Source organism: Dasypus novemcinctus, chromosome 24 (assembly GCF_030445035.2).
Source record: "Dasypus novemcinctus isolate mDasNov1 chromosome 24, mDasNov1.1.hap2, whole genome shotgun sequence".
Taxonomy (NCBI): domain Eukaryota; kingdom Metazoa; phylum Chordata; class Mammalia; order Cingulata; family Dasypodidae; genus Dasypus; species Dasypus novemcinctus.
In genome coordinates this window covers 18,403,312-18,423,450 of record NC_080696.1, presented here as the reverse complement: position 1 = coordinate 18,423,450, position 20,139 = coordinate 18,403,312, and the positions used below count along the sequence as shown (strand labels likewise).

Sequence of the window (20,139 nt, the reverse complement as noted above, 5' to 3'; positions counted from 1 at the left end):
TCTCTGGTGCCCCAACTTCTTTTCTTCCTTTCTTTGTCTCCCTCCCCTCCCCGCCACCACTCCTTCTTCAACCTGATAAAAAGTATCCATGAAAAACCAACAGCTAACATAATACTTAATGGTGAAAAATCGAAAGTTTTCCCTTTAAAACCAGGAACAAGAGAAGAATGTTTGCTCTTGCCACTTCTAGTCAACATACTGGGGGTTACAGCCAGGGCAATTAGGCAAAAAAGATAAATAAAAGGCATCTAGATTGGAATGGGAGAAGTAAACTATCTCTATTCAATAAAGATGACACAATCTTGTAAGACAAAATCCTAAGGAATCCACAGTAAACTATTAAAAATAACAAATGAGTATAGCAAAATTGCAGCACAATGTGAAAAAAAATTAACTGTATTTCTATACACTAGCAATAAAAATAAAATTAAGAAAACAATTCCATTTATAACAGCATTGAGAATAATACAATACTTAGGAATAAATTTAACAAAAAAATATATAAAATTGGTACACTGAAAACTCTAAAAGATCCTTGAAAGAAACTTAGGGAGATGTAGAAAATATCCCATGTTCATGGATTGGAAGATGTTACAATGGCCATACTCCCCAAACTGATCTACGATTCAACACAATCCCTATCAAATCCCAGTTGCCTTTTTTACAGAAATTGACAAACTAATCCTAAAATGAAAGAGATAAAGAATAGTCAAAACAATATGTAAAAAGAAAACAAAGTTGGAGGACTCAAACCTCCCAGTCTGAAAACTTACTACAAAGTGAAAATAGTCAATACAGCATGGTAGCAGCACAAGACTAGATATAGACATCAATGGAATAGAATTGAGAGTCTAGAAATAAACTATTACATTTTTAGTCAATTGATTTTTGACAAGGGTGCAAAGTCCATTCAATGGGGGAAAGAACAGTATTTCTTGCAGGGACAACTGATAGCTACATACTAAAAAATGAAGTTGGATCCCTACCTCACGCCATAAAAAAATTAAAGTCAAAATGGATCAAAGATCTAAATGTAGCAGCTAAAATTATAACACTTAGAAGAAAACAGGCACAGGTATAAATCTTTTTGACCTTTGGATTAGGCAAGAGTTTCATAGATGATACAAAAAGCACAAATGACAGGAAAAAAAATTTAATTGGACTTCAAAATTAAAAACTTTGTTCCTTACAGGATCCCATAAAGAAAGAGAAAACCCATAGAATGGAAGAAAATATTTGCAAATTATATATGATAAGAGACTTGTATCCAGAATATATAAAGAGCTCTTAAAACAATAAAAAGACAAATAACCTAATTCAAAAATGGAGAAAGGAACTGCATAGACATTTCTCCAAAGATTATCTACAAATGATCAATAAGCACATGAAACAATGTTCAACATCATTAGCCAATAGGTAAATGCAAATCAAAACCAAAATCAATACCACTGCACGCAAAAGGGTGACTATAATTAAAAGAAGGAAAATAACAATATTGGCTAGTTGGAATGTAAAATGGTCCAGCTCCTTTGGAAAATAGTTTGACATTTCCTTAAAAAGTTAAATACAGAGTTACCATATAATCCAGCATTTCCATCCCTAGGTATGTACTCAAGAGAATTAAAAACAGATGGACATGCAATACCGTGTACACAAATATTCATAGTAGCATTATCTATAACAGCTAAAAGATGTGAACAGTCCAAATGTCTATCAATTGATGAATGGATAAGCATAATGTGGTATATCCACATTATGGAATAGAATGGAATATTATTCAGCTCTGAAAAGGAATGAGGTACTCATACATGCTACAGCATGTATGAACCTTAAAAACATAATGCTAAGTGAAAGAAGACAAACATATTACAATTGATTCTCATTGTTCATTGTAGTTACTTTTTATAAAGTTGCCATCAACACTGAATTAGCAACTACTGAACCACTGCACCAGGGGAAATACAGGGTAAGGTTCCTCTGAGCCTCTGGGTCATGGACATTTTCATCAACCAATCAATTCATAACCTTGTTTTATGTGTATTTCTGTAAAAAGCCATTATTTACCTATATTTTTAGTTCACTAACACTGAAAGCACAACCAAGAGCACTATAACTCATGACTGAAGGCACTTTATCTAACATATTTTCTCCATAAGGTACATGACAGCTTATTGTACTTGGGTACAGTGGATAGCACTTCACCACCGCACTTGGGAACCATTTTGAAGAACAAAATCACCAACAAAAAGCACAAAAACTGTGGCACTAAATATACTAGGTAAAGGACACCTGTTTACAGTTGAGAGCTGAAACAAGAAGGCAGAGCATCACCTTGTTGGACCTCAGCTGGGAACATGTGTTTGGGCAATACATTTTTCACAGCTCTGCATGTCTGTGAATGACACAAAAATGGCTAAGTATTGATGCTGAAATTACAAATAAATTTTAGCATGAAGGCAAATTTGCAAATGTGGAATCCCTGAATAAAAAGAATCAAACATACATGATTCCTTTTATACAAAATGTTCAGAATAGGTAAGTACAGGTAGCAGGTTAGTGATTGCCTGGGGTTGGGAGGAAAGAGGGATGGGGAGTAACTGCTAATGAGTATTTTGGGGGATGATAAAAATATACTGGAATTGGATCGTAGTGATGATGGCAAAACTTTGTGAACATACGGAAAACTATTAAATTGTACCCTTTAAAGGGTGAGTTACTTCTTGATTTGAAAAAAATTTTTTAAGTAACATCTTATTAAAGTTCAAATGGTCTCAAACTGCAAACCTTGATTGAATAAATTAGTTCATTAACCATAGAATCTAGTCTATTCCTCCAGGGCTCACCTCCACTTCTCAAGACACAGAGCAAATGCAATGCAGCTCACAGTGTCTTACACTTTGCAGCATGATAAAACTCATCTTAGACTGACTTAACACAGAATTTGTTTTTTAAAAAAAGCCAAACAGAAGTTAACCAACAGAAGTTCCTTCGTGTTAAAGGAAAATGGAAGTAGCCTCCCAATGAAAGACATGTTTTTATTTTTAAGTCAGAATCTCTGAAACAAAATTTTATTTAAAAAAAAAAGTGAGAGAGAGAGTCCTGATTGGCAGTTTGTGGAGTGACTGTTTTGGCCCGCTCAATAAAGTGCTTTCTTTTTCTTGCCAAAAAATAGTCTCAGATATATTGTAGAATTAAATAATAAAAATTAAAATTAGATGAAAATACAGGTGGATATCTGCCTTATCTCTGGGTAGGGAAGGTTATTCTTAGAATGTACATCCACAGAAAAGAAAGAAAGAAAAGAAAAAAGAAAGAATGATAGACTTAATTACATACAAATTAAAGTAATTGGACATAAACACACACCACAGACACAATTAAAAGGCAAAGTAAAAGGCTGGTTTAAAAATTTGCTAGGAATTTGATGAAAGATCAATATACTTAGTGTGGAATTAATGCAAATAAATCAATTTTTAAAATTCTAAAATCCCAATGGTAAAATCAGCAGATGTTATGACAGTACAAAAATCCCAAAAGCACAAGATAGAAAAGATACGAGGTTAATTTTTAAATGTTGAAACCTCCTAGTAAAAAAGTGCAAAGTAAACAGCTATAAGAGACTGTTTTTCACTTGTGATATTAGCCAAGGTTAGGGAAGAAATAATATGCAAATTTGTTGATTTCTCAGAATATTTATTTTTTTTCCCCAAGGTATTCAATAAGCATAAGAACCATTTAAAATTACACAACTCTAATAGGAGAAATAAAGAAAGATTTGAAGAAATGGAGAGAGATATCATGCTCTCGTGGCTAGCGGATTAGATACACTAAAGATGAAAATACTTCTTTTCAATGAAAATAACCCTCATAACTGTGAGGAGTTAATTTAAAACTAATTAGTTCAGTTTTTCAGAAGAACAAACTGGCAGTATGTAAAGAGAATAACGAATCTCTCACTATGCTAATATTTAAGCTGCTGATTTGGGAGTTGAGGATAAATCCTTTAGTTTTGCTATGATGCTATTAAGTGCAAATAGTCACTTATGAATGCACAGCACTTCTAATTAATTGAAACAGGAATTTAACTGGAAGGAAGGGGAGTGGGTGATGCTCAGTGTTATAACTGCTGGGATATTATTAATAAATACATTCATTCTTCAACACGCTGAACTCAAGGTGGATTGCGCAGAGTAGCGACAGACCCTGAGATGTCATGGGCGTGTGCGCCAAGCGTGTGCGCCAACCACGGGTCCCTCACATGCACGCTGAGGGGCTGCGCCTAAGGCTCCCTCTGTGCACACAGGACGGGACACTTGTTTTATCACCCCAGACTGTCCAGACATGCCGAGCAGGCGCCAAGGATGAAGCAGCCACGCTCAGTCCCTGGCTTCCATCCCCATCCCATCCTCCCAGGAGCAAGCCGGGAACCTTTCCCTCTGCAGTTTTCCTGCAGACCAATTAAACACGTTCAAAGAACAGGAAGATTCTACTAAATGGAGTGCATGGGGAGGAAAGAAAGTAATTCTTGGCAACCACTCAATTTCTCATTCATAATTGGCTTTTACTTTCTAAGAAAGGTAATTGAGACCAGTGGTAGGGGATAATGGATTTTTAGATAAAATGACTCTTTTTGCTTTCTTTTAACCACATTTATCCTTGCCATCTGCATTCGGAGAACGATGCACCTGCCTTACATGATAAATATTCTGAAAAGTTATACTTTTAATTGTCTGAGGCATAGGATACATAATTCTGATTATTTTCTTCATAACAATTGACATTTATTTAGCTTCTTCTTACCTGACACTGCCTAAAGCAATATAATTGCTGTTACTGACGGTTAAAAAAATGATTCTGTACTCAGTAAAATTCTAATGAAGTTGAGGGAGAAATAAACATTGACATATGAGAGCTGCAAACAATAAAGAAGCAACATACACACAATATATATGTATACACATTCATGAACTTTTATTCATATACACATATAAAGTATATACTCATACACACTATATATGTATACACATATAACTGCATACATATATACATATACACACACATACATTCCCCATACACATTTTCCACCATCACCACATATATATTGCAGAGCACTTGGAGTCAAGTCTTAAAGAGAATGATGATGATGTGGAGAAAGTGGCCATGGTAGTTGGTGAGGGCAGGGAGAGGGAAGAAAGAAGAGGTGTGATGTGGGGGCATTTTTGGGACTTGGAGTTGTCCTGAATAATACTGCAGGGACAGATGCTGGACACTGTATATCCTGCCTTACAGGGCGCACTCCTTGCGCGTGGTGCTCGTACACAGGGAACGCCCCTGCATAGCAGGGCACTCCTTGCGCGCATCAGCACTGCGCATGGGCCAGCTCCACACGGGTCAAGGAGGCCTGGGGTTTGAACTGTGGACCTCCCGTGTGATAGATGGACACCCTATCCATTGGGCCAAGTCCGCTTCCCTTATATTTTTTAATGTAACATTTTTTGAGATCTATGTATCTTTTTAAAAAAAGACAAATTAGAGAGAATGATGAACATTAATACAATTTTAAAAACAGAAGATCACTTTCTTTTCCTAACATGTATTATTTACAGAATCTGAAAAATAAATACAAGCAGCAGGGCCAACAGGAGGTGGCTCTGGAGGCTAAGAGCCCTTCACCTAATGTATCTCACCCTCCTCAAGTCTTACGGCGTGGGGAAGGCAGGAGCGGGGAGCCTGGCTGGGGCAGGCGCGAGTGCGGGCTGCAGGTGGGTGGTGGAGGCATGGGGTGGCCGTTCACCTTCCCTGAGTTTAGAAGAGGGCCTGGCCCGAGCACGAGCTCCCTCCATCAGGCCTGTTCACCGCTTCCTCACCGCTGTTTTCACTCCTAGGCTGTGTCCACCTCGGCCAATATGGGTCCCAGTTTCGTGTTGCCAGTTAGGCAAAAAGTTGAATTTGGAGACGGGAGTTGGCTGGCATGGAATTTGCTGCTTATAGCAGTGATTTCTTTACTCCCTTTATAGATGGGAGTCCCTGGGAAACGGCCTACGGATGCATCCTTTAATTGAGCTTTGACAATTAGTACTAGGGAGATTAGCTGGAGTCACCAAACGGTCCACGCGGCAGGGGGAACCCTACTCCCCCGCTCAAGGTCACTCAAATTTCATCGGACACGTCCACGGAGGTAACCAGGGCACTCTGTGTCTCCCTCACTTCGATGGGATTCTCTGAGCAGAGCTGGAGACGGGGATCCCCAGCAAGTGATTCAGCGGGGGGTGGGGAACGGGGGAGGCTCGGGGAAAGGGGGTGGGGAGACGGAGGGGCCTGGCCCCGTGACCTCAGCAGGGGGCTGAGAGGTGCCTGATCCTGTGCGGAGTGTGAACTGCACCAGAGAGCCTGTCCTGCTTTGAGGGGGGACCCCCGGGCCCCATGACCTTCAGCCTTTGCTGCAGTTACCCCCGCCTCTCCTGGGGAGGGGGCCAGTGGGCAGCCACCATCACGGCAGGAGCCCCCAACAGCACTGCGTCCCCCCCCTCTCCTCGTGGGACCTCATTTGTCCTCTTCCTTCCGTGCAGATCACGGACCCGGGGGCTTGAGGGGAAGCTATTCTTGGTGTTCTGAACAAGGTGACTGAAAAGCTGGACACCAAGACACTTTCGCCCTGAACCGGCCTAAAATCTGAAGAAAGTGCCGTCGTTACCCGGCCAGCCCTAGCCACCAAGGCCCCCCGCAGCCCCGGCGGCTGACTGTCAGGGCCTCGGGCCACCCTTCCATCCGTCTCTTTCTCAGAGGCCCTGTTCCCTCAGACGACAAGCACCACATCTGCGGGTGCCTCGCCTGGCCCCCAAAACCTGTTATCCAGTACCTATCTCTTTCATTACATTCAGGCTCTGCTGCAAACAAATCACACGGCCACGTTAGAGTCCACACCAGCTCTCTGGACAGCGTGGATCAGGGCCGGCGCCAGGGCTCCAGCAGCCACGGGAGGACCCAGCTCTGCCTTCAGCGGGCGGGGGATGCGGGCGGAAGCTCTCCGCGCCCGAGATGGCTGAGGTTTAAAGGAAGATCATGCCACCTCCCCACAAGGTTGAGGGATTCAGTGGGAGGAGGTGTGCAAAGCACCGGCCCAAGGCCTCTCATTAATATATGAGCTGTAGATATTTTACTATCATTAAAACCCCTAGATGCCTCTTGTCCAATTCATAGTATTTTTAGGGCATTGGCATTGTTCTGCATGATTTTGCAATGACAGAAACAGGCCTTTATACGTTTTGTCAAAACCTATAAAATTGCGTGGTGCAATGATCTTCATTTACAGGAGAGTACTTATATCTGCAAAGTCCTTTAAAATGCACTGAAAAGATAAGATGGAGTGATGGATAAATATGCGGTTAAAACAAGTATTGAAAAATGCTTATCATTAATTAGAGTTCAATATTTATTTTCAGATTTTTTCTTTTGATGAAAAACTTAGGGCTTTTAAGTACATGAAACTAACGTCTAGTCACGGTATAAGATATTACCTGGCTGAGACCTTTGCCACTTGCACATTTTTAAGGCAAATTTAATGCCTGTGGTGGGTAAAGGCATTTTTTTTTGGTATGTGTCACGCTGGGATATCTGTGTGCTTCTTACAGATACTAATTATCACAGGTTGGAGGTTACTGATCCAGAGTTTAGCACAGAGGAGGTTTATTATGGAACACCTATAGGATCAAAACCTAGGGAATAAGGGCATCAAGTCAGAAATGGCCAGAGGGAGAAGTTGAGATGTGACGCAGGCTCAGCCAACCTCATAGGGAAAAGCTGTGATGTCAGCTCAGCCAACCTAGACAGGAGGGGCTATTGTATAGGCTCAGCCAACCTCACTGGGAGGAGCTACGATATGGGCTTAGTCAACCTTGCCAGAAGGGGCTATGATATAAGCTCAGGCAACCTTTCCAGGAAAGGCTATGATATATGCTCAGCCAGACTTGCCAGGAGGAGCTGTGATACAAGCTCAGCCAACCCCATGAGAAGGTCTGGAACTAGAGCGTGTTCAGAGTTGTCCTGAGCCTTTGGATCTCACTGGGAAGGACTGTAACCTTGGACAAGGCTGCTCTTTAGGGCTGACACTGAAGGCCGCCTGTGGTCAACACCCCTAGCCACTGGGCAACAAGCCCTTCCTCGAAAGGGGATCTGGTGCCCATCATACCGTCCACCACACTAATGATACTTGACTCATTTTGGAGACACATAATGTGGCAATCACACATGCTTTATTCCATAGCAAGAGGAAATTCCAGCCAAACCAAATATAGGGTGTTGGAGAGGGAATTATTGGCCTGGAATAGACTGTGATAAACATGTGGTCATATGTTATACCCTGTGGGAAATAATATTGCAAAGGAATGAGATTTATGGCTGATTATTGTACTGCTGAGGTCCTCCTGAGGCAGCACAGGAGGACCCTGTAACTCTAGGTACCAGGTGGTTTTCATCACATCAAGCAAGAATGATGCACAAAAGAGAGGCCAAGCAGAACTCCAGGGTCATGCCGTAGAAGTGAGAAATGTTTTGAGACCTGGCATAAAAGTTACCGAGACACTAATGGGCATTCAGAGGCCTCACTGAAAAAAATGGGAAGCCGGCCAAAGAAACCAGAGACCTCACAACTTCATGTTCAACCATCAGGATTGGCCTGGGCTAAAAAACCAAATGGTTTCATCAACATGATATTTTAAAAATCAACTTTCCTCATATACTTCCCTTCCTTTAAAAAGAAATGCCTTCTGGAGTTGGACGCCTGCCATTTTGTGAACGCCCCAAATCTTTCTAACATACTCCCCACACTTGCAGGAGAATTCCTGTCTTTCCAACATAAAACTGCAAAATGGAAACAAGAAAAACCTCATTTCCTCGCCTCTCCGGACAATCAGATGGGCTCATGCAGGCCCTCCTGGGAAAAAGATGGGTCACAGATACCATTTTGCGGCCAGGGATCATGGCAGATCTCTGAGCTGGACAAGAGGTCTCCTGACTCAGCAGCTTCCTGACCTCCTTGCCTGGCTCCACCCCCAGCTCTGGCCACTGCCCCCTTGTAGCAGGAGCCGTCTTGCCACCCTGGGAGTCACTTGGCAAGCCGACAACCCACTTCTTGATCCATCCCATGACTGGGAGAGCTCTGTTATTCCATGTCCCTTCCTACCTACACCAGCTAGAAGCGATTTAGCTGTAGTCAACTAAAACCCCTAACCAATACATTTCCTAATAAACATGGCCCTGATTTTAAACTTTTTAAGCCACAGTACATTTTCACCAAACACAATATTCTATGGAAGCCCAGTCTATACAAAGTAGATTAAAAATGGAGTCGTTCTAATATTATAGCTTAGCCTTCCCACCCCTTTACCCTTCTCAGCAACATTTTTTGTTTTTTAAGATTTATTTTATTTATTTATTTCTCCCCACCCCCTTGTTGTTTTTTACTTGCTATGTCTGTTTGTCTTCTTTGTTTCTTTAGGAAGCACCAGGAGCCAAACCCGGGACCTCTGATGTGGGAGGGAGGTGCCTAATCGCTTGAGCCACCTCTGCTTTCTGCTTTGCTGTGTTTCGCATTATGTTTTTCCTCTCTGTGTCTCTTGTGTCATCTTGTTGCATCAGCTTGCCATGCCTGCCAGTCATGTCAGCTCGCTATCTTCTTTAGGAGGTACCAGAAACCCCTGCTCCCTGCTTTGTTGGGTTTCTCATTATGTTTTTTCTTCTTGTGTCTCTTGTGTCAGCTTGCCGTGCTGGCCTATTGTGTCTACTTGCTGTCTTCTTTAGGAGGCACCGGGATCCAAACCAGCGAACTCCCATGTGGTAGGTGGAAACCTAGTCTCTGAGCCACATCCGTGTTCATCACCCACCCTTAAGTAATCTCCCAAGGTCTTAGGGCTTCACTGAACTCCCCCATAGGAGAGTTTCAACTCCTTCAAGGTTATTTCACAGGGGCCTTCATTAGCTGGCCCCAATCTATTTTTTTTCCTACTTCATTTCCTATAATGCCTCCCACCCTACAGTCTTACCAAATCAATCCCCATTTGCAAGCATAGCCAACTACTCTGGGTCTCCAGAAAAACTTTTCATCTGTGGTTCTCCCTTCTAAGAATGCCCTTCATGAATATATCTGCCAGCAGATTGCCTCTGAACTCTCTAAGAACCAGCTCTGTTACAACCTCCAAACTCTCACCAATACCCTCCCCCTGTGACGTGTGGAAATATCAGTAGCTCCTTAGGATCCATGGGCCTGGCCTTTCCGGGTGAGACTCCTTTCCAGTGATGACCCCCCATCACCTGCAATTTGCTGAGGCACAAATCTGAACCATTAGTATGTTAAGGTTGGTGCCCTCCCCTGGCTTTCCCTTCTTTCTACCCACAATATCCTCCAGGGCTTCACACCGACAACTGGTAGGAAGCCAGTGAGCAAAGGGAGCTGAGAAAGGCAGCTGGCTGCGCCAGCCCGTCACCACAGAGCAGCGTTGGAGAAAGAAGACGCTGTAGCTCAACAGACCCTCATGGGACTCAGTGAGGCCACAAGGGATGGACCTCTTGATTAGAATACAGTCAGGAAAAGGCAGAGGACATTCTCTGCTCAAAACAATAGATTTGTTTTTCCTTAGGAAAGGTGGTAAACTGTAAATCAAGAACTACATATGTATGTTTAACTATATAGGTATACATATATGCACTTACACACATACATGTATATACATATACACATGTGCATATGCATGTGTATATATACATATATGTACATATGCATGCATGCATGTGTGTGTGTCTGCATTCTCGTGCACATATACTCGAGTTTGCATGGTAGAGAATAATGGGTAAATGAAGAGAGGAAAAAAAAAGTGCTACCGTAACAATAGCACAGCCACTGTCAAACATGGGAAATGAGTGATTCATTTCTGCTACAGAAACTGGGCACAAAGATAAAAGATGGAACTACTGATGGGGTAACCCACCCTCATACACATTCTCAAAGTATTGTCGTGATAAAACCACATATGACACAGCCTTGACCTAACTCACTACGGACTCACAGGTTGAGAAAGAAGTGAGAGGAAATGCTATGCCAGTCCTACTTCCAATTACCAAAGAGGAACTGACTGGAGAGGTGGAAGTGGTGGGCATGGTGAAAGTAAATTTCTCACGTCATCTTTATGTTCAAGTTAGCCAGGAATGTGTCTAATCAGGTTGAGAATTCTGTCCTTTACAAGCAGAGATTTTTAAAAGTTTAAAGGTAAGTTGAAATCTATAAAAATGGTCCTCCCTCCCATAAGGCAGTATGAGACATTCGTAAAAATGAGGTTCTGGCACCACAAACACAAATAAGTAAATAGGAAAGTGGAAAAAGCCTCACAACAGGCAGATGTGTTTGCACAGTGCACTTGGCAATGAACTCACAGCTGGAAAGGACAAAAATATGGGTGAAGGGGCCCAGACGTACAGGTAAATCCCCAACAGTGTGAAGGCACTGTATGAATAATGTCTGGGAGCCCAAAGCCCAAGAGAGGGGTGACTTACAAGCAAAGCTAAATAAACCACAAAAAAGAACTTTTTAAAGGTGTCTTGGGAGCAAGATCAGGCTGACTGGCAGTAGACTAAAAGAAAAGCAAAAACCTAAACTCCTTGCCCACTGGAGTATTTCACACACATAACAGATGAATGAATACAGAAAGAAAGCCTGTAAGCTTGGGAAAAAGAGATCAGCATTAGAAGCAAATTGAATCCTATCCGGAGGCAGTTATAATCTCTCTGTGCCTTAGTTTCCTTATTTGTAAAATGGGGATTCAATGACATAATCACTGGGAAACCACTTCTTAGCATAATGCCTGGCACATAGCAAGGGCTTAATAAATGTTAACCATTTTAATAATTAATATTAATTATTAGAAAGAAAAAAATTTACAGCCTGACTTGTTAAATAATAGACCAATATAAAAAAGTATTCATGGAAAGAGTTGTCTCCTTTTACCGAGCACATTGTGAAGAAAAAATAATATATTAAATACTTGGAAAGCACTTTGCAAGTTAAATCACTGTTAAAATGCAAATCAGGGGGTAACCATAATCATCTATATATTATCATGAGCAATAAAGAGTGGCCAGAAATAATTAAAACTCCATTATGCTCATCCAAATAGATATATTTGGTGCTTTAGCATCCAGAATTTGTAATTATGTGTGTGTTTCTCTCCTGTGTAAATCAGTGAGCACCCACTATCTGGAGAAGCAGCATCATTAGCAAGGCCATTACTGGGGCTCCTGACAGAATGAAGGCACTTAAAGAAGATCTGGGAAAGAAAGACCCTGACCAAGAGAGTTTAAAGATAAAATTCAGGATGTCAGTCTAGAATCTATTCTTGGCTTTCAAAGTTCCTTACTTCTGGGGTCTCTTCATACCACTATGGACCTTCCCATGTATTAAATTGATTCATCTCCTGAAAATACTTAACATTTTTGAATGCATTTATAATAAATCTCTATAGCTCAGAGAAAACACAGGAAATCCAATGCATGAAAAAGAGAATCCTCCACCACCATGGGCCTGTCTTGGAAAGCTGGTCAACCTGTCCCACACTAATCCTGCACCATTTCCCATCTTCAAGTTTCCCAGAAAGCTCAGACCTCTGAGCCACCTAGAAACAACATATACTTGGGTCCATCTTAAAGACTAGAATACAGACTAGAATGGACTTCATGGGGCTGGAGATTCTGGAGACCATATTCCTGGATAGTCTGAAAACATTCCCCAGGAACTTGTGAGAGAGGAATGAGTCAGCTCCAATCCTCCACGTTCATCTAGTATTTGGTCTAACTTCCTGTTTGTGTGACCCAATTTAGGGTACAGTTCAACCATGTCCAACCGTTACCCTGGGGCACACTATTTTCTCTGTGCATTTTCTCATCTAAGTCCCCATGCCAACAGCCAATAGGAAACTCCAGCCTCAAAGAGGTAAAAATAGTGTCCAAATGTCACCCAGGGCTTGGATCAGAATCTGGTTTTCTGACACCTTGTTCAATCCATCTAGCTAGTTAGCCATTTATTGTATACTTGTATAGCTTTATCTGAATGGGAAGACTAAAGAGCTCTTCTGATTGCAGAGAATAGCAGCCAAAGCTATCTCTTGTGCCAGGTGGTACCAAAGAGCAGTAGGAGGGAAGCGGACTTGGCCCAGTGGTTAGGGCATCCGTCTACCACATGGGAGGTCCGTGGTTCAAACCCCGGGCCTCCTTGACTTGTGTGGAGCTGGCCCGCGCGCAGTGCTGATACGTGCAAGGAGTGCCCTGCCACGCAGGGGTGTCCCCGCGTAGGGGAGCCCCACGCACAAGGAATGTGCCCCATAGAGCTGCCCAGCGCAAAAGAAAGTGCAGCCTGCCCAGGAATGGCGCCACACACACAGAGAGCTGACACAACAAGATGACGCAACAAAAAGAAACACAAATTCCCATGCCGCTGACAACAACAGAAGCGGACAAAGAAGAACACGCAGCAAATAGACACAGAGAACAGACAACTGGGGTGGGGGGGAAGGGAAGAGAAATAAAATAAATAAATAAATCTTTAAAAAAAAAAAGAGCAGTAGGAGCATGTCTCCGGGTTGTGTTCCATCATCAATGCTAAACACAAGTAGGAACTTAAAGAGAACGACTGAGTATGGTTAAGGTAAGACTTTAGGAATGTCTTTGTAAGTCTGGCTTATGAAGAAAAAGAGATCAATGAGATAAATGGAGATAAATGAATTGGTTCCAGGTTTTCAAAACTGCATCAATACATTAAGATCCAACCAAAAACATAACGCACGTGCAACCAAAAACATAATGCACATGCAACAGATAAGAACCTGCTATCAACTCTTATGGCTTTTGAAAAGCTTCATAACCAAACGAGATACTTGTCTTTTTTTTTTTGTAATATGGAACACGTCACGAACGTGCTTTGTCATCCTTGAGCAAGGGCCATGTTAATCTTCTCTGTATCATCCCAATTTTAGTATATGTATTGCCAAAGCGAGCACAGATACTTGTCTTTTTTAATATATTTGTATTTATGAAGTATGAATCCATGGACGGCTATAAACCATACAAGACCAAAGTGAGGCTTTATTATTTCCCAGAGGAAGATACAACAGTAACTTGCATCTTCCCCCTGAAGACAAGCAGAGGGAGACGCTACAGTAACTTTCGACTTCCCCTTGAAGACACCCGTTGGTCTGAGCTGATGCTAACCATGGGGCTGCCAGGTGCCCAGCTCAGCAGTGACTAACCAGTTTCCCAGAGGACCTTGTGGGTGTAGCCTGCTCCCCAGGAAGTAAATGGCAATGAATCACAGCTCTCAGGAGTGGAAAACACAATTGTGATTCATACTAACCGAAAGAAAAGGCTGGGGGGAGGAAAAAAAAAAGCAAAAATTAAAACCACACGCGTACAGTCAAGCATCAGTAAATACCACACTGAGCGTGTCAGTGTAACTTCTGCTTTTTCAAAGTCCAAATTTTAAAAAAGCGATTTTGCATAGCAAAGCCTAAACTATTAATGGGGAAATTGAACTAGTATAATGCATAATGTAGTTACCTAAAAAGAAATGGAGTTTTTTTTTCAGTGAAGTTGGGATTTGTTATAAGAAAAACAGCAGCCAATGCTGTCACTCAATCTCCAATATTCTTTTATAGAGGTTCTTTTATTTTGATCAAATGCTATCAAACTTTTTAACTTTAACTTTTACCTAAGCTACACTTTACCTTTGTAGATAGAATACTCTGACTTCTCATCGATGAGTCATCCAGGAAAGCAAAATAAGGGAGTGAATGCTGGACACATTAAAATCAAGTCAACTAGTAAAATAAAAATAAAACAAGAAAGAAACAAAAAACGAGTCTGGAAGCCACTGGGATCAATCACTTTGAAACCTGCCAGAAATAATATGTAGAGACAGAAGAGGCTTAAAGCATGAACCATTTAATAACACATGCAGAACAAATTTTGAGCTTCTTTGCCAGTCCTACAATGGATAAAAATGAATCTGAATTGGCTAATGGCAAAAGAACATGACCAAGTTTACAAAACAAAAAAATGAAGTTGAGATTTGGGTTACTCCACTACCATCAATTTTTTAAAAATCAGTATAGAACAAAGACAATGATTTTCAAAAATTGTGGGAAGGGTGTTTTAGATGGGGGTGTTGTCATGAGTGGCTGCCATTGGAACTGGTGGGAATGTTAGGATAGAAGAAGCATTTCACCTTTTATTGGAGGGGTGATAGCTCAGTGAACAGACAGAGTCAGGCTCGTGGAGAGGAAGGTGGGAAGAAGCGGGCAACGTGTACATATCCATGTACCCTACCTGGCTAAACATATTTCAGAGAGTGAGCCTCACAGCAAATGTCTTCGATCAGGCCTTACAATGAATTATTTTAGTCTGAATTTTTCAGTTTGGAAGTCTCCTTCGGTCAAGTTAACCAAATGGCAATCAAATCAGCATTTCATGTTTTATTGTATGAACTCGTAGAAAGCCATTCACTCTCCATTTGCCAGTAGAAATGTAACAAAACAAGATGTATCAAACAGTGTGTGTGTGTATGTGTGTGTGTGTGTGCACCCACTCAGATGTTTTGGTTTCTGTTTCTTACATCTAAATGCTACCATTTTCTATTTCAACCTACTTAGCAAATTTTGCAATTTACTGAGACTTGAAGAGATTATTCACCATTTTAAATTATCCATCAGGAAGGCATTTTATAAACATGTCTGTTTTTCTCTAATTTATTTACCTTATATTTCCAAGCATCGACATTCCTAAAATGTGCAGAAACCACATTCCAGATAAAAAGACTATGCGTTACTTTCTGACTGAATTTTCAACATTTTCATCATCAAATTATGATGCAACAGGAGACACAATCATGTTGACATTCAAATCTAATATTTTTTATAAATTTAGGATAACCTTTTTTATTAAAAAGCAATATGTTTGTAGAAAAACTAGAAACTACAATTTTTAAAAGTCTATAGCACTGATTAAGGGGTATAAAGTATAAAGGGGCATGAGATTGTAGTCCTCTCTCAAATGGTTCAGAAAGAAAAAAAAGTGTGTGTGTGTGTGTAAAAAGAGAAATGATAAAACAGATGTGGCAAACTGTTAAAAGCTGGTGACTCTAGGTAAAGCATATAGGTGTTTTCTTGACTATTGTAAGTTTTCTGTAAGTGAAATCATTTCAAAATAAAGTCAAAAGGGAAGCAGCTGTGGCTCTTTCCGTTCAGCTCCCATCTACCATATGAGAGGCCCCGGGCCGGAACTGGGGCCTCCTTGTGAAGGCAGCCTCGCCTCAAGTGCCGCAGACTGCCACCCAGCCCACAAGCGCTGCGGAGCACCAGCCACAGAGAGCCAACTCAGCAAGGTGACGCAACAAAAAAGGGAGACAAGCAGAAACACAGAAGAGCGCACAGCGAATGGACACAGAGAGCAGACAGCAAGCAAGCCGCAAGGGGGAGGAAAAATAAAATAAATAAATACAGACACAGAAGAATGCACAGCAAATGGACACAGAGAGCAGACAGCACGCAAAAAGCCACAAAGGGGAGGGGGGATAAAAGAAAAAGAATAAAGTTAAAAGAAAACCAAAAAAATCTATAAGTTTATTTGTAAATCATCTTGAGTTTAAACTTCCAGAATGCTTGTGTCCCATGTTTTTATCTCCTTTTTGTGGTTCATTTCATTTTACATAGCTTATCACAACTTGATATATATTATGTGTTTATTTGCTTAATTAGTTATTGTCTCTCTCCCACCAGGATGTTAGCTTCTTGAAGGAAAGCACTTTGCCACTTTTGTTCACTATGAAACCCCCTGTGCCTCGTGCACTGTTTGGCACATGTTAGGTATCCATAAAGGTTTACTGAATGAATGATAAATGAATGAGTAGTTGGCACTTGCTAAATATTTGAGGAGTGAAAACCACCAAGTACAGGCCAACCTTCTCAAAGTCAAGGAGATGGCAAGTGGACTGGACCATCCTTCTTTTCCATCTCACTGTTTTGTTTTTGTTTTAAGGATTTATTTATTTTTATTATTTCTCTCCCCTTCCCTCCCCAGCCCCACCCCAGTTGTCCGCTCTCTGTGTCCATTCACTATGTGCTCTTCTGTGTCTGCTTCTACTCTTGTCAGCAGCACAGGGAATCTGTGTCTCTTTTTGTTACGTCATCTTGCTGCGTCAGCTCTCCATGTGTGCGGTACCACACTTTTTTCCAACTGGACGGCTCCCCTTACGGGGCGCACTCCTTGCAAGTGGGGCTCCCCTATGCAGGGGACACCCCTGCGTGGCACGGCACCCCTTGCACGCATCAGCACTGCGCATGGGCCAGCTCACCACACGGGTCAGGAGGCCCCGGGTTTGAACCATGGACCTCCCATGTGGTAGATAAACACTCTACCCATTGAGCCAAGTCCGCTTCCCTTTAAAAAATTTCATCTGCTTATTGGCTAATTAACCCTTTAATTTCCATCTGAACTCCACAAAGGTAACTACAGAAGCATATACGTGGTTCACTCTTGGTAGGTGAAAGAGTAAAAAGAAGAGGCAGATTCGGTGGGAAGTGAAAGAGAGGTGTTCCCTATAAATGGGGCTGATTATGTAAGAGGCCAGTGTGGAGTGGGGCTCGAGTGGGGAAGTCTATTGTAGGCGCCCATGGGCCTGCATTCCTCTTGCAAAAGGGGTATTCCAGGAGCTGAGTTCAATTCCTCCATGCTCAGAGTCTGGCCCTCCAGTGTAAAGCAGATGGATAGCAAGGCCAGCAAACAGTGAAAAGGCTGAGGGAGCTGAGTAATTTCTGTGGTGACTGGAGGGAGCTAATAAGTCTTTTTGTGTTTTTCTTTATTCAACATTTAGACTTTTTTGTTTGTTTCTTTGAGGTACTGGGGCCGGGGTTTGAACCTGGGACCTCCTATGAGGGAAGCCAGTGCTCAACCACTGAGCCACATCAGCTCCCTGAGTTGGTTTTCTCATTTGTCTAATTGTTGTTTGTTTTTGTTTTTAGGAGGCACCAGGGACCAAACCCAGGACCTTCCATGTGGGAAGCAGGTGCTCAGCTACTTGAGCCACATCCGCTCTCCTAGACTTTCTTAATCACCAATTTTCATTCACAGGCAAAAACTTATGAAAGAAGCATGATTTAATAAATATCTACTGTTTAAATTATTGCCAGACAATGACTATCTCTGGCAGAAGATTTAAAATCTCATCTCTCCCTTCTTTCTTTTTTAATTCTTTTAAAGAAGATGCACACTCTATGAAGCAATTGTGATGGAAAGTAATGGGAGCAAGGATTTTTAAACTTTTTAATTTGAAGTAATTTCAAGAAAAACATTACAACAATAGTCCAGAACCCTCACCACTCAATAAGAAGACAAACAGCTCAATACAAAAAAGGAGGAGGGGGCAAAAGATTTGAACAAATGCCTCTCCAAGGAAGAGACACAAATGGCAAATAAGCACATAAAAAGATGCTCAACATTACTAGTCATTAGGGAAATACAAATTAAAACCACAATGAGACACCACTACATACCTATGAGAATGGCTAAAATCAAAAGACTAACAATACTAATTGTGGTGAAAATGTGGAGAGAATGAAACCCTCATGTGGCAGTTTGAGATTATTTACGAATCCCCAAAAGAGAAAGATTATGCTGTAAACTAATCTATACTTCTGGGTATGATGCACTTTGAGTGCATTAGATTCCACTGAGATGTCTTGATTAAATTACCTATTAAGGTTAGGGCATTGATTTAACCACATCGGTAGGGTATGACTCAGGTTGTGTCCCCGCCTCCTTGGTGGGCTGATATAAACAGACACTCACTCAAAAATGCACATCCAAAGAGAGAGAGCTTGGGGCCCTGGGCAGAGATGAGCCATTTGCCTGATAGTTTGCAGATGATCTAGGGAGGCCTGAGAGACGAGCCCTGGGCCAGCCTGCAGCTGAGATCAGGAAGAAGCTGGGCCCATGGGGCCTCAAGAGGAAGAGGAGGCCCAGAGGGGAAGGCTGAAACCTCACAGAGATCGCCCGCCATCTTTCTTTAACACAATTCAAGGTTGAATTGGACTCTAGGGCCTTGTAACTATAAGCTTTTACCCCAAATAAATACCCTTTGTAAAAGCCAAAAGGGGAGCGGATGTGGTTTAAGCAGTTGAGTGCCTGCTTCCCACATGGGGGGTCCCAGGTTCAGCTCCCAGTGCCTCCTAAAAACAAACAAACAACAAGCAAGCAAGCAAAAGAGCCAAGTCTGGGGAGCTGATGTGGCTCAGTGGCTGAGCACCGACTTCCCACATACAAGGTCCTGGGCTCATTCCCTGGCCCCAGGACCTAAATAAAAATAAAAAGCCAACAGATTCCTGCTACTTTGCATTGACACCCCTTTGGCTGACTAATATACCTCATACGATGCTGGCGGGACCAACGTAAAATAGTACAGCCACCTCAGAAAACTGTTTGGCAGTGTCTTCAAGAACTAAACAAACACTGACCATATGATCCAGAAATTCCATGCACAGGTATTTACCCAAGAGAAATGAAAATGCATGTCAATGGACCATTGACCATGAGGTACAGCGGTGCTCAGAGATGTAGTCACCGAATGCAATGAATGTCTCATGATGATGGCGGAGATTGTTGCTATGGGGGGAGGAGTAGGGTGAGGGGTGTGGGGGGTATATGGGGACCTCATATTTTTTTAATGTAACATTAAAAATATAAAGACAAAAAAAAGGAGAAAAAAAGGAAAATGCATGTCAACATAAAGACTGATATGTGGATGTTCAAAGCAGTACTATTCATAACAAAACTGAAAACAATCCAAATACCCATCAACTGAACAAGTAAAATGGGATATATCCATACAATGGTGTAGGTCTTCATTTGCCAGAGCTGGTAAAACAAACACCATTAGACTTCTTGGCTTAAACAACAGGAATTTATTGTCTTTCAATTTTGGAAGCAAGAAGTTCAAAATCAAGGTGCTGGCAGGATCATGTTTTCTCTGAAGGTCTACAGCATTCTGGTGGTGGTTTGCCAGCAATCCAAAACCCCGTCTCTACCTCCATCACATGACCATGTCTCCTT

At 41.7% G+C, this 20,139-nt stretch overlaps 1 protein-coding gene and 1 non-coding gene across 4 annotated transcripts in view; both read right to left on the bottom strand.

Annotated features, from left to right (window-relative positions):
* Positions 1-20,139, bottom strand: part of RIN2 (Ras and Rab interactor 2) — a 225,361-nt gene that overhangs the window by 150,566 nt on the left and 54,656 nt on the right. The window lies entirely within an intron of this gene.
* On the bottom strand, positions 13,932-14,039 carry LOC111764877 (U6 spliceosomal RNA). The gene has a single exon (XR_002797373.1). It is a non-coding gene; the product is annotated as a U6 spliceosomal RNA (small nuclear RNA).